This window comes from Coregonus clupeaformis, chromosome 33 (genome assembly GCF_020615455.1).
Source record: "Coregonus clupeaformis isolate EN_2021a chromosome 33, ASM2061545v1, whole genome shotgun sequence".
Classification (NCBI taxonomy): domain Eukaryota; kingdom Metazoa; phylum Chordata; class Actinopteri; order Salmoniformes; family Salmonidae; genus Coregonus; species Coregonus clupeaformis.
The window spans coordinates 4,528,356-4,543,572 of NC_059224.1; positions in this window are offsets into that span (position 1 = coordinate 4,528,356).

A 15,217-nucleotide genomic window follows, 5' to 3' on the forward strand; every position below is an offset into this window, starting at 1 on the left:
AACTGTTTTCATTTATTCATACCGTTTCTCTATAGAAAATAATTGAATGTTGAAATAAAATATCTTTCCACACACAATTTTTTTTTTTGGGATATAAAACGTATACGAAAAGTGTCTGCATGATATGATTAGTGACCCTGTCCCCCAGAAAATGAGTTTAGCATCAGTACTTTAAAGATGAAAAAAGTAATCCTGTAATAGCTACCTTCAAACTGAAGCAAGGCATTTGGAACCCATAGAACCTTGGAACCCCTTCCAGGTTCCATCCATCTGCTAGTGGTGATGTTTGGGCTGGCCATCTCTCACTCTCTCTCCTTTCTCTCTCTCTTCTCTGTTTTCTGGGCTTCATGCATGCAGCTTGTGACTGGAGCACTCCCTGCAGCCAATCAGAGTGTGCTGATTACACAGGGGCATCGTTGGTATTGTTGGTTTGGTACAGATTTTTGTATTTGGAGAGGAACCCTAGTGATATGGTATATGAAAGGAAAGATGGTTCTTATTCACGCTGAAAGTGGAATGGAACTTATTTATATATATATATATATGCGCTACCGGTCAAAAGTTTTAGAACACCTACTCATTCAAGGGTTTTTCTTTATTTGTACAATTTTCTACATTGTAGAATAATAGTGAAGACATCAAAACTATGAAATAACACACATGGAATCATGTAGTAACCCAAAAAGTGTTAAACAAATCAAAATATATTTGAGATTCTTCAAATAGCCACCCTTTGCCTTGATGACAGCTTTGCACACTCTTGGCATTCTCTCAAACAGCTTCACCTGGAATGCTTTTCCAACAGTCTTGAAGGAGGTCCCACATATGCTGAGCACTTGTTGGCTGCTTTTCCTTCACTCTGCGGTCCGACTCATCCCAAACCATCTCAATTTGGTTGAGGTCGAGGGATTGTGGAGGCCAGGTCATCTGATGCAGCACTCCATCACTCTCCTTCTTGGTAAAATAGCCCTTACACAGCCTAGAGGTGTGTTGGGTCATTGTCCTTTTGAAAAACAAATGATAGTCCCACTAAGCCCAAACCAGATGGGATGGCATATCACTGCAGAATGCTGTGGTAGCCATGCTGGTTCAGTGTGCCTTGAATTCTAAATAAATCACAGACAGTGTCACCAGCAAAGAACCCCCACACCATCACACCTCCTCCTCCATGCTTTACGGTGGGAAATACACATGCGGTGATCATCTGTTCACCCACACCGCGTCTCACAAAGACACGGCGGTTGGAACCAAAAATCTCAAATTTGGACTCTAGACCAAAGGACACATTTCCACCGGTCTAATGTCCATTGCTCGTGTTTCTTGGCCCAAGCAGGTCTCTTCTTCTTAATGGTGTCCTTTTAGTAGTGTTTTTTTTTTGTTGCAGCAATTTGACCATGAAGACCTGATTTACACAGTCCCCTCTGAACAGTTGATGTTGAGATGTGTCTGTTACTTGAACTCTGTGAAGCATTTATTTGAGCTGCAATTTCTGAGGCTGGTAACTCTAATGAACTTTTCTGGGTCTTCCATTCTTGTGGCAGTCCTCATGAGAGCCAGTTTCATCATAGCGCTTGATGGTTTTTCAAAGTTTCAAAGTTCTTAATTTTCCGTATTGACTGACCTTCATGTCTTAAAGAAATGGACTGTCGTTTCTCTTTGCTTATTTGAGCTGTTCTTGCCATAATATGGACTACCTTGTCACAACACAACTGATTGGCTCAAACGCATTAAGAAGGAAAGAATTTCCACAAATTAACTTTTAAGAAGGCACACCTGTTAATTGACATGCATTCCAGATGACTACCTCATGAAGCTGGTTGAGAGAATGCCAAGAGTGTGTAAAGCTGTCATCAAGGCAAAGGGTGGCTATTTGAAGAATCTCAAATATAAAATATATTTTGATTTGTTTAACCCTTTTTTGGTTACTACATGATTCCGTATTTGTTATTTCATAGTTTTGATGTCTTCACTATTATTCTACAATGTAAAAAATAGTACAAATAAAGAAAAACCCTTGAATGAGTAGGTGTGTCCAGACTTTTGACCGGTAGTGTATATATTTTTTTTAATGACAAAAGAATATTACATTTTCAAAATGTTTGGCATGTTTTTTTCTTTTGTTATGTTATTTGGAGGTCCATCTAAAGTATTTGTGCGTACCTGCTCTGAAGAGGAGTGATAGAAGGAGTCTTACGGCTCCCTCTTTCTGGCAGTAAGGGAGATTCACTGGCCTTCACGTTTTTTTCTTTCTTCAGTGTTCTCGACTTGGACAGGAGTGTGACGAGATTGTTGTTGTGTTTATCTGCAGTATCCATTCTGTAGGTAGGAGTTTCAGCACAAGAGTCTTCTCCACTGTTCATCTGAGTTCACTTTACATTCATTCCAAGTTTTACATGCTAGTCTTAATATTTTTGTTTTTCAAATAAAAAAGACCATGGACTTTGACTGGGTTTCTCGTGTGGTTATTTTAGGGGTATGATAAGATGGGTTTGACCACACGTGACAGATTTTAATATATTGCCAAATATCAACTGATATTGGATTATATCTGTAAAAGATGAGGATAAATTAGGCTTATCTCAATAATAGTCCTAGCAAATTCAATTATTCAAGATCACTGTGTTTATCCTTCGTAGGCTACAGTGTCACGTGACATCATTAAATTTTGCATAACCACTCACAGCAACATTTGAGCCTTGCAGGAAAAGGAAAAAAAACACCACTGTTTGCTTTCTAACTGAGCCCTAGATATACATACACATTACTGCTGTGCTTCGGCTTTCTCTCGCTCTAGATCTGAGGAGTTGCTAGGCAACAGCCGCATGCTATAAATGTTGGGGTTTTGAAAAAGGCAAGTGGGAGGCTAAATAAGCCTCAACGGGAGAGAGAAGCTTCTGTGCTGTAGCAGCCTTGTCCTAGTAAGGCAAGGCAAACCCAGGCTAACTTGTTAATGTTTCAAACTCCACAGTAATAGAGACAAGGGGTCGGTTCGCCATTCTACAGTATTACCTAAAAGTCAAGGAAGATGTAACCACATTGTTTAACCATATTTGGGTCATGATTATAGTTCGGCTGTCTGCCCCCCCGAGTACTGATAGGAGAAACAGAGCACATGCTTCTCCATACAGTGGAGTAGCTCTGCTGTCTGTCAGTGAAAGGGCTAACATGTATAATTCTTTACCATACATGTCAAATCTCCATAGGCTATAGAATGTGCACATTCATTTTATGTGCATTCCAAATCCACACATTTTCTGTTCTGCTTAGATGAGGCCTATATAATTGTTACATCATGTTTGTGGTTCCTGTGATATATAAAACACATATCCAAGCAATGTAGACATCTGGTAATATACACAGCCATCTGTGACAAAAATGTGTACCAGGAACCATGTAGAGGACCCACACAAGAAGCACTCGCTCACACTGGCGCATATGTCAGCTAACACCACTGGAGCACCAGCAGTGAAATAGATTGAGGTTACCTTCATACCATAGGGAGCAGTTAACTAAAGGCTCCATGACAACCCACCTTCACCCCATAGGGACCAGTTAACTAAAGGCTCCATGACAACACATCTTCACCCCATAGGGAGCAGTTAACTAAAGGCTCCATGACAACCTACCATCACCCCCATAGGGAGCAGTTTGATGGTTGTGTGGTGCAGCCTATCAGCGTCTCCTGGTGCGCACACACACACACACACACACACACACACACACACACACACACACACACACACACACACACACACACACACACACACACACACACACACACACACACACTCTACTCTAAAGTCCAATACTGATTGTGGACAGATGTGTGTACTGTTTATACCCTGAACAAAAGCAGTGGGCGTGACAATGAACAATACCCTACTACTGACAACCGGCCAATGTGGCAGGGCTTGTGGGGGGTGGGCTTCTCCCTGCTCTGCTGACAAGTATTTTTCTTCACTCATACAGGAGTAGTAAAGGCCTAGTGCACAACTTTAGTGGGAAAAAATATATTTTTAACAAATATTGTTTTATATTAATTATTTTTTAATTCTGTGCACCAGTTTTCCCGCAAAGGTATTTGACGGGAAAGTGTGCGTATCTCAACGCAAGTCTCAGACCATGCGTACACACAACTTCTAGTAGTTGATCAATGGTATTGCAAGCAAATATTGTTATTTTGAGGGAAAATGAGGTGCTTGATGCACATTAATTATAATAATGCTAGACTAATAAAAACATAATGTAGGCAAAATGATAAAACAGCTGCATTTGCCGTTTGTAAGGAGCTCCCATGGCAGCATGTAGACTAATGTGTTTATTTTCCTTTTATTATAGGCCTAAATCATATTCATATTGCAGGGCATGTCTCTCCTTTTCTGATATGACTGGTTTAGGGGGAAGGGAAAGGGGATACCTAGTCAGCTGTACAACTGAATGGATTCAACTGAAATGTGTCTTCCACATTTAACCCAACCCCTCTGAATCAGAGAGGTGCGGGGGGCTGCCTTAATCAACGTCAACGTCATCAGTGCCGGGGAGCAGTTGTTTTTGGGGGTTAACTTCCTTGTTCAAGGGCAGAACGTTTTTGGGGGTTAACTACCTTGTTCAAGTGCAGAACGTTTTTGGGGGTTAACTGCCTTATCTTTGTGGGTTAACTGCCTTGCTCAAGGGCAGAACAGCAGATTTTCCCACCTTGGCGGCTCGGGGTTTCAAACCAGCGACCTTTCGGTTACTGGCCCAACACTCTTAACCGCTAGGCCAGGGTTTCCCAAACTCGGTCCTGGGCCCCCCCCCCCCCTGGGTGCACATTTTGGTTTTTACCCTAGCACTACACAGCTGATTCAAATAATCAAAGCTTGATGATGACTTGATAATTTGAACCAGCTGTGTAGTGCTAGGGTAGAAACATAAACATTCACCCAGGGGGGGCCCCAGGACCGACTTTGGGAAACCCTGCACTAGGCTGCCCGCTGCACCGCTTAATCCCACTACACAACAAATATTAGCCTACCATTTATCCATTGTTCATTTAATAGCCAAACATGCTCTAAAGTAAATAGACCTAAGAAAATAGGCTAATTAAAATATTTCACAGTATGGGTATAGTCTACGGTATAAATGTGATCAAGTTTGCCATTGCTCTTTCTTTTAGAAACTGTCATGGCCCAGTTCCAAATCACACAGCAAAAGAGGACATTTTTGTTACCATATAATGTGAACGGAGGGCATTCTCACGCCGTCAAGGCATTTCATTGGTTCCTCTATCCATTCCACTCCCCATCAGAGCACTTGATAGTCGACCATTAGGGTCCGGGTTTGTAAAGGAAGTCACTGTACCAGTCACCATGATCACCCAGGAGATTCATTGTGAGCAGGTTACTTTTTCGATGATTGAGTCTCCTGCTTTCCCTGTGGTATTAGGTATCCCTTGGCCGCAGAGGGTTCTTACGGGGTGGTCGCGAGTGTGTCAGGGTAGGTGTCTAGGTGTTTCCGTTGGTGCAACCACGGTGGAAAGTCTAGACGGTACCTCCACCATGAGCATTCCCCCCGAATACCTCGATTTGGCGCACACGTTTTCAAAGACGCGAGTGACTAAATGACCACCTCATCGGGCGGGGGATTGGGCGATAAACCTTCGGGTAGATGCTGTACCTCCCAGGAGGCTATGGCTATGGAAACATACATACGTCACTGAGTCCCTGGGCCAGGGGTATATACGTCCCTCCACTTCACCCGCCTCCTCGAGTTTCTTCTTTGTGAAGAAGAAAGACGGCGGTCTGCGCCCGTGCATTGATTATTGACCACTGAACAAGGAAATGATACGATTTAGTTATCCTCTCCCCCTCATTCCTTCAGTGATTGAGTCAATGCATGGGGCGCGCTTCTTCACTAAACTAGATCTCAGGAGTGCATACAACCTGGTGCGTGTTCGGGAGGTGGACGAGTGGAAGACAGCATTCAGCACAACCACGGGGCATTATGAATACCTGGTGATGCCGTACGGTTTGATGAATGCTCCATCCGCCTTCCAGTCCTTTGTGAACGAGGTGTTTCGGGACATGCTTGGTCGCGGTGTGGTGGTCTACATCAATGACATCCTGGTGTATTCCGCTACGTGCGCCGAGCATGTGTCCCTGGTTCACAAAGTGCTGGCCCGACTGTTGGAAAATTACCTTTATGCCAAGGCAGAGAAGTGTATGTTTTTCCAGCAGTCCGTCTCCTTCCTCGGATACCACATTACCACCTCAGGTGTGGAGATGGAGGGAGATCGCATTTCAGCCGTGCGTAATCCAACCACGGTTAAGGAGGTGCAGTGCTTCCTTGGCTTTGCCAACTACTATCAGAGGTTTATTAGGGGCTTTGGCAAGGTCGCAGCTCCCATTACATCCCTGTTGAAGGGTGGGCTGTCCCGGCTCCGCTGGTCTGCTGAGGCTGACCTGGCCTTCAGGAGACTGCGGGGTCTGTTCACCTCAGCCCCGGTACTGGCCCACCCCGATCCATCACTACCGTTCGTAGTGGAGGTGGATGCGTTCGAGGTAGGGATAGGCGCTGTCCTATCCCAACGTTCGGGCACACAACCCAAGCTCCGCCACTGTGCCTTCTTCTCTAAGAAGCTCAGCTCGGCGGAGCAGAACTACGACGTTGGTGATCGGGAGCTGTTGGCTGTTGTCCGAGCTTTGACCGTGTGGAGGCATTGGCTCGAAGGGGCGAAACACCCTTTCCTCGTCTGGACGGACCACCGTAACCTGGAGTACATCCCGGCAGCGAGGAGGCTGAATCCTCGCCAGGCCAGGTGGGCCATATTCTTCCCTATTCTTTGATTTTACACTGTCATACATTCCGGATACGAAGAACGTGAAGGCAGAGGCACTGTCCCGGCTGTATGACATAGAGGAGAGGCCCAGAGACAACACCCCCATCCTCCCGGCCTCCTGCATTGTGGCGCCGGTAGTATGGGCGATGGACGCGGATATAGAGCAGGCATTACGCACAGATCCATCTCCTCCTCAGTGTCCAGCTGGGCTGCGGTACGTGCCTGCTCTTATCCGTGATCGTCTGATCTACTGAGCACACACGTCACCCTCCTCTGGTCACCCAGGTATCGGTCGTACAGTGCGCTGACTGATCAGAAAGTACTGGTGGCCTACCTTGGCTAAGGACGTGAGGGTGTACGTCTCCTCCTGCTCAGTGTGCGCCCAGAGTAAGGCACCTAGGCACCTCCCAGCGGGTAAGTTACAACCTTTACCAGTTCCACAACGACCATGGTCTCACCTTAGTGTTGATTTCTTGACTGATCTTCCCCTCTCCCAAGGTAACACCACCATCCTGGTCGTTGTGGACCGCTTTTCCAAGTCCTGCCGCCTCCTTCCTCTGCCCGGTCTCCCCACGGCCCTGCAGACTGCGGAGGCCCTGTTTACTCACGTCTTTCGGCACTACAGGGTGCCAGAGGATATAGTGTCCGACCGAGGTCCCCAGTTCACGTCCAAGGTTTGGAAGGCGTTCATGGAACGTCTGGGGGTCTCGGTCAGCCTGACCTCTGGGTTCCACCCCGAGTCAAATGGGCAGGTGGAATGGGTAAATCAGGATGTGGGTAGGTTCCTGCGGTCCTACTGCCAGGACCGGCCAGGGGAGTGGTCGGTGTTCTTGCCATGGGCAGAATATGCCCAGAACTCTCTCCGCCACTCCTCTACTAACCTAACGCCATTCCAATGTGTTTTAGGTTACCAACCGGTTCTGGCACCGTGGCAACAGAGCCACACCGAGGCTCCAGCGGTGGATGACTGGACGCTGCCCACGTTCACCTCCAGCGCGCTGTGCGTCGTCAGAAGGCCAACGCTGACCGTCACCACAGTGAGGCCCCGGTCTTTGTACCGGGGGATCGGGTCTGGCTCTCGACCCAGAATCTGCCCCTCCGCCTGCCCTGCCGGAAGCTGAGCCCGCAGTTTGTGGGGCCATTCAAAGTCCTGAGGAGAATCAACGAGGTCACTTATAGGTTATTACTTCCCCCTGATTACCGTATTAACCCCTTGTTTCATGTGTCTCTCCTCAGGCCGGTGGTGGTTGATCCGCTCCAGGAGTGCGGGAGGTTCCTCCACCTCCTCTGGACATCGAGGGGGCCCCGGCCTACTCTGTCCGTTCCATCCTGGATTCGAGGCGTCGGGTGGGGGGCCTTCAGTACCTCGTGGAGTGGGAGGGGTACGGTCCGGAGGAACGGTGCTGGGTCCCGGTGAGGGATATACTCGATCCCTCCCTGTTGCGGGATTTCCACCGTCACCATCCGGCTCGCCCTGCTCCGCGTCCTCCTGGCCGTCCCCGAGGCCGGGGTCGGTGCGCTGTTGGAGCTGCGCGTCAAGGGGGGTACTGTCACGACTTCCGCCGAGGCTGCCTCCCCTCCATGTTCGGGCAGGCTTCGGCGTTGGTCGTCACTGGCTTACCAGCCACTGCTGCTCCATTATTCATCATTCCATTTGTCTTGTCTTGTCAATCACACACACCTGGTTCTTATCCCCTCATTAGTCCGTGTATAAGTGTTCCCTCTGCCCCCCTTGTCCTTGTGGGTGATTGTTTATTTGTGAGAGTAGTGTAGCTCAGTGGAGCTACTCGTACCTTGTTATTGCCGGGGTAGATGTTTCCCCTGTGCCTGTTATTGTTGGAGCAACCGTTACCTTGTATTGCCAGGGTAGATTTTCCCCTGTGCCTGTTTTGCTTGTCGCTATCCAGCGCTATTTGTGTACGATGGAATAAACTCTGCATTCGGTGATTACCCTCCTGCGCCTGACTCCTTCTATCACACTCATCACACCTCTCTCTCTCCATCTTGCTCTTTCTCCATATATCTCCATCTCTCTATTGCTCTCTCTTAATCCCCCTATTGCTCTCCCTCCCTCGCTCCCTCCCGTTCTGTTTGTCTATTGCTCTCCCCCCTCTCCCTCGCTCCCGCCCGTTCTGTTTGTCTTACCGTGCATTTACATTTTTATTTCACTTCACTATTTCTCTTTTTATTTCGCTTCATTTTTCCTCGCTGGTACATGTCGTCTTTGGGGCTTTTCCTCCTTCCATGTACCTACGAGACTACACTCATTTTTGAATGTTGTGAGATATTACTACACTGTCACGACAACAGCGCCTCTGAACTCATACAATATTCATAGGCGATGATATAAGATTCCCTCTAATGAAAAAGCAAACGCCAGGCTGAGGCAATACAAACAACTTTTAATAATGGACACTGGCAGAACAGGAACAATCTTCTCCCTCCGTGTGTGTGTGTACGTGTGTGTGTGTGCATACACCAGCAGTGTTATCCAACCATCTATGGCTAGTGGCGTATAGATCACCAGTCCTGTAGAGCTCATACATTGTTAACCTCTGCACAATGGGGATAACCTGCACTGTGGGGCCCACCAGCCCCACAGGGCTTATCTGCAACACACGGATTACCTGCACCATGGGGCCCATCTACACCATGGGGCCTACCGGCCCCACTGTGTTCATGTCTGCACCATAGGGACTACCTGTACCATGGGGCCTTCCATGACTTTGATAGCTTATGTATATCATGGAGCTATGGTGATGTTAACATTAACAGTCTGAAGTGCACCTACACAGCTGTGTGGGGAAAACTCTCTAGTACCCCCTCACCGTTCCCCCCTCACACATTACATATGTCACTTATGTAATACAATCAATGAAATACATGCACACACAGACACACACACACACACACACACACACACACACACACACAGAGAGGGGGGGGGGGGAGAGTATTGCAGCAGCGACAGCAGCTCTTCCTGGGGATAAACCTCAGACAGCATTGCAGAGAGGCAGTGTGTGTGTTTACTGTATGTACAATATGTCTGTGTATGTATGTGTGTGTCTATGTGTGTGTGTGTGTGTCTGTGTTTACGTGTGTGTGTGTCTGTGTTTGTGTGTTTATGTGTTCGTGTGTGTGTCTGTGAGTATGTGTGTGTTTATGTGTGCGTGTGTGTGTGTCTATGTGTTTGTGTGTGTGTTTAGGTGTACGTGTGTGTGTTTATGTGTGTGTGTGTCTATGTGAGTATGTGTGTGTCTATGTATTTGTGTGTGTGTTTATGTGTGCGTGTCTATGTGAGTAGGTGTGTGTCTATGTGTTCGTGTGTGTGCTTATGTGTGCGTGTGTGTACACAGTCAGAGAACGTGTTGAGCTGGAATCCTCCTGCCAGGAATTTCCTTCCTGGGATTCACACACACATCCACACACTCACACTGGAGCGCACCAGCTGTTGCCCATTGGAGACTGGAGAAGACCTTGCAGTGGGGCAGAGGATGGAGGGAAGGAGGGATGGAGGGATGGAGGGAAGGAGGGATGGAGGGATGGAGGGATGGAGGGAAGGAAGAATGTAGGGAAGGAGGGATGGAGGGAAGGAGGGAAGGAAGAATGTAGGGAAGGAGGGATGGAGGGAAGGAGGAATGGAGGGAAGGAGGAATGAGGAAGGATGGAGGGATTGAGGGATGGAGGGATGGAGGGAAGGAGGGATGGAGGGATGGAGGGATGGAGGGAAGGAAGAATGTAGGGAAGGAGGGATGGAGGGAAGGAGGGAAGGAAGAATGTAGGGAAGGAGGGGTGGAGGGAAGGAGGAATGGAGGGAAGGAGGAATGAGGAAGGATGGAGGGATTGAGGGAAGGGCGGAATGGAGGGAAGGAGGGATGGAGGGATGGAGGGAAGGAGGGATGGAGGGATGGAGGGAAGGAGGCATGTAGGGATGTAGGGAAGGATGGATGGAGGGAAGGAGAATGGAGGGAAGGAGGGATGGAGGGAAGGAGGGATGGAGGGAAGGAGGGAAGGAGGCATGTAGGGATGTAGGGAAGGATGGATGGAGGGAAGGAGAATGGAGGGAAGGAGGGATGGAGGGAAGGAGGGATGGAGGGATGAGGGAAGGAAGAATGTAGGGAAGGAGGGATGGAGGGAAGGAGGAATGGAGGGAAGGAGGAATGAGGAAGGATGGAGGGATTGAGGGAAGGGCGGAATGGAGGGAAGGAGGGATGGAGGTAAGGAGGGAAGTAGGGAAGGAGGAATGGAGGGAAGGAGGAATGAGGAAGGAGGGATGGAGGGATGGAGGGAAGGAGGAATGGAGGGATGGAGGGAAGGAGGAATGGAGGGATGGAAGAATGGAGGGAAGGAGGAATGAGGGAAGGAGGGAAGGAGGGATGGATGGAAGGAGGGAAGGAGGGCTGGAGGGATGGAGGGATGGAGGGAAGGAGGAAATGGAGGGAAGGAGGGAATGGACCAGTCTTGTAGAGACAATGCTAATAAAGTACCATAGGAGAGGAGAGGAGAGGACAGGAGAGGACAAGAGAGGACAGGAGAGGACAGGAGAGGACAGGAGAGGACAGGAGAGGACAGGAGAGGACAGGAGAGGAGACGACTGACGTGATACAGCATCACGGATGTTCTGGGAATATCTGATTTGACTTACTCAGTGATGATGATTAGAATTGATCTGTTATGAAGCTGTGTCAAGGGCACACAGAGTGCTATATAACATAATTAAACAATCAAACATACTTTAATATCTGTCCTTCGGATTTGTTGACTGAATTTGAGGGGACATTTTATTACATTTTTGACTGAACATTCACCCCTCAAAAACACTACTACACCCATCTAGTAACCCCACAGGTCAATTGTCAGTAGGAGCACTGGGCCTTGACGCATACAAGAAGCGACCAATGCGAGCCTTTGGAACGTTTTCATCACACTAGCATTTTCACCATCAAAAAATAATAACTAGACCAACTCCACTGAAATCTAAAGAGAGAGCAGTCTTTTACTAAGATATTCTAGATTTCAGTCATCTCGACTAGTACCCCAAAACAAAAAATAAGCAACTTATACAATTCAGAACAGATCTTGTTCCTGTTTGTCTTTGTCTGGCAAGATGAACCACCACTTCTTTCTGAACAAGTCTGGATAATGTTCTTGTTAAATGTTAATGTTCTCTTCCGATTAAATAATTGAATAAAACACAATTTAAAGTGATCTGTGCTCTCTGGCTGTCAGGGGAGATTTAAATAGCTACACACAGTGTTGTAACAGTGTTGTTTAAGCTTGCGTTGTTCTAGTGCTTGATGTCGTGTTTTCTCCTATTCTGCATTGACAGTTGTGGATTGTCGAATCTGGCAACAATAACCAGTCGACACAGTGGCTTTTACACTGACGGACACGCTGAGGTCTTTTCTCTCTTAACGCAGTGGTTCCCAAACACTCCAATTTCGAAATTGGGTAGTGCATCATCTGTTTTCCTCAGTCATCGCATACCTTAGAGAGCACAGGAGGTGGGTGGAACCTTTATTGGGCAGAACGGGCTCGTGGAAATGAGTGGAGCGGAATCTGTGGAATGGAATCAAATACATCAAACACCTGGTTTCCAGGTGTTTAATGCCATTCCATTTGCTCTGTTCCGGCCATTATTATGAGCCGTTCTCCCCTGAGCAGCCTTCACTGTTAGAGCGCTATTTATAACTTAAATGTCCAGATCAACTAGCCCCTGTCAGCTAACGTTTTTTAGCTAGGTTATTTTGCCCATACATTTTGTAGTAATGTTCGAGTCACTCAAATATCACATGAATACATATTAGACATGGCAAAATGTATAGAATGTCTAGAAAATGTGCTTTAACACGGCAACATTTTCTCTGCACCACATGACAAAATGTGTAGAATTGCAGGAAATAAGCTTTAAACCTGCAAAATCTTCTCTCCACCAACAAGAGGGGTGTGAACAGTTTGTGTCATGAACAGTGCTTGTGCCCATAGAAATAGGTTGAGATGTTCCCTAATGCTGGAAGGGAGGCCTGAGTGAAAAAGTTTGGGAACACCTGTCTTAAGGCACAGGGACACGCCAGTTCAAATAGAACAGAAACCGGTCACTACGGTTAGCAGTTAGCCTGGTCCCAGATCTGTTGCCAAGCCAAACAAAGGGAGCAAGCTACAGAAGACAATAGGCAGAAAACATGTAATAGTTTATTTGAAAGACTGTCAGTATGAAATCAATGACAAATCAATCCATCACATGGAATCACATGTGTGGATGACGGATCACCACCTCAAGCTGAACCTCGGCAAGACGGAGCTGCTCTTCCTCCCGGGGAAGGACTGCCCATTCCATGATCTCGCCATCACGGTTGACAACTCTGTTGTGTCCTCCTCCCAGAGTGCGAAGAGCCTTGGCGTGACCCTGGACAACACCCTGTCGTTCTCCACTAACATCAAGGCGTTGACCCGATCCTGTAGGTTCATGCTCTACAACATTCGGAGAGTACGACCCTGCCTTACACAGGAAGCGGCACAGGTCCTAATCCAGGCACTTGTCATCTCCCGTCTGGATTACTGCAACTCACTGTTGGCTGGGCTCCCTGCCTGTGCCATTAAACCCCTACAACTCATCCAGAATGCCGCAGCCCGTCTGGTGTTCAACCTTCCCAAATTCTCTCACGTCACCCCGCTCCTCCGCACACTCCACTGGCTTCCAGTTGAAGCTCGCATCTGCTACAAGACCATGGTGCTTGCCTACGGAGCTGTGAGGGGAACGGCACCTCCGTACCTTCAGGCTCTGATCAGTCCCTACACCCAAACGAGGGCATTGCGTTCATCCACATCTGGCCTGCTGGCCCCCCTACCTCTGCGGAAGCACAGTTCCCGCTCAGCCCAGTCAAAACTGTTCGCTGCTCTGGCACCCCAATGGTGGAACAAGCTCCCTCACGACGCTAGGACAGCGGAGTCACTCACCACCTTCCGGAGACACTTGAAACCCCACCTCTTTAAGGAATACCTGGGATAGGATACAGTAATCCTTCTACACCCCCTTACCCCACCCCCCCAAAAAAATAAAAATAATAATAATAATAATAACATATTGTAAAGTGGTTGTCCCACTGGCTATAAGGTGAATGCACCAATTTGTAAGTCGCTCTGGATAAGATTGTCTGCTAAATGACGTAAATGTAATGTAAATGTAAGATAGATAGTCTATAGAGAATGGATGTGTTGCTAGTGATGTCATCAGAGTGCTGCCTGTGTGATCACAAAGAGGGTGATGAGCAGCAAGCATACACTGGCCACGCATGCACGCACACACACACACCACACACACACACACACACACACACACACACACACGCACACACACACACAGGCCTAGTCACCAGGTGGGCGGCTCACAGTTCAGTCTGATTGGCTAATCGAGCTAGGCTTGCAGCAAGGGAAACGCAGATAAGATTGTTTTCTGAGCCAAAGAAATGCATGTTCCATCTATGATGAACACGCACATCCGCGCACACACACACGCTGGAGAGTAGGGCCGATTTATAATGAAATATGTGAGTGGAACATTGACGTAAGCTCACTATGCCATAAGACCTTCATGAGTGACTACCTAAGGCTGAGCCATTCAACCTTTACAATATGAACAAAAATATTATTAGGAACAGATAACGTGAGATTTCTCATATCGATGACGAAGCATGTTGTGTACAAAACCCAGAGTTGTGGGTACGAGTGGGCCACCTATAATCAATACATACTTTGGGATATACGCATGACTCAATTTGGATAAATGCATCTATTAAATGTATAAATACCATATTATCATCCTAATCATTATAAAGTAGTCCCGAGTGAGAAACAGGCATCTACCATTGTAGGGCCAGCCAGGATTCTGAGTGAAGAGTGAAGAGTCAGGATTAGAATAAGTGCTGTTACTCTCTAATTACTGACTTCTATCTAATGAGGGAGAATCAGTCGTTAACTACAAACGCCAGCCTGGCCTTTAATTAACAGGCTTTCACTTGTTTTTGAAAATACTGAGCAAAGAGCAAGCATCTAAAGCCATATTATAAGACATTATAAAGGCTCATACATGCTTATAACAAGTAGCTGATTGGCTAAAAGCCGTGGTATATCAGACATTATATAAACTGGGTGGTTCGAGCCCTGAATGCTGATTGGCTGACAGCCATGGTATGAGACCATATACCATGGGTATGACAAAACATTTATTTTTACTGTTCTTATTATGTTTGTAACCAGTTTATAATAGCAATAAGGCACCTCGGGAGTTTGTGGTATATGGCCAATATACCACGGCTAAGGGCTGTATCCAGGCACTCCGCGTTGCATTGTGCATAAGAACCGCCCTTAGCAGTGGTATGTTGGCCATATACAACACCTCCT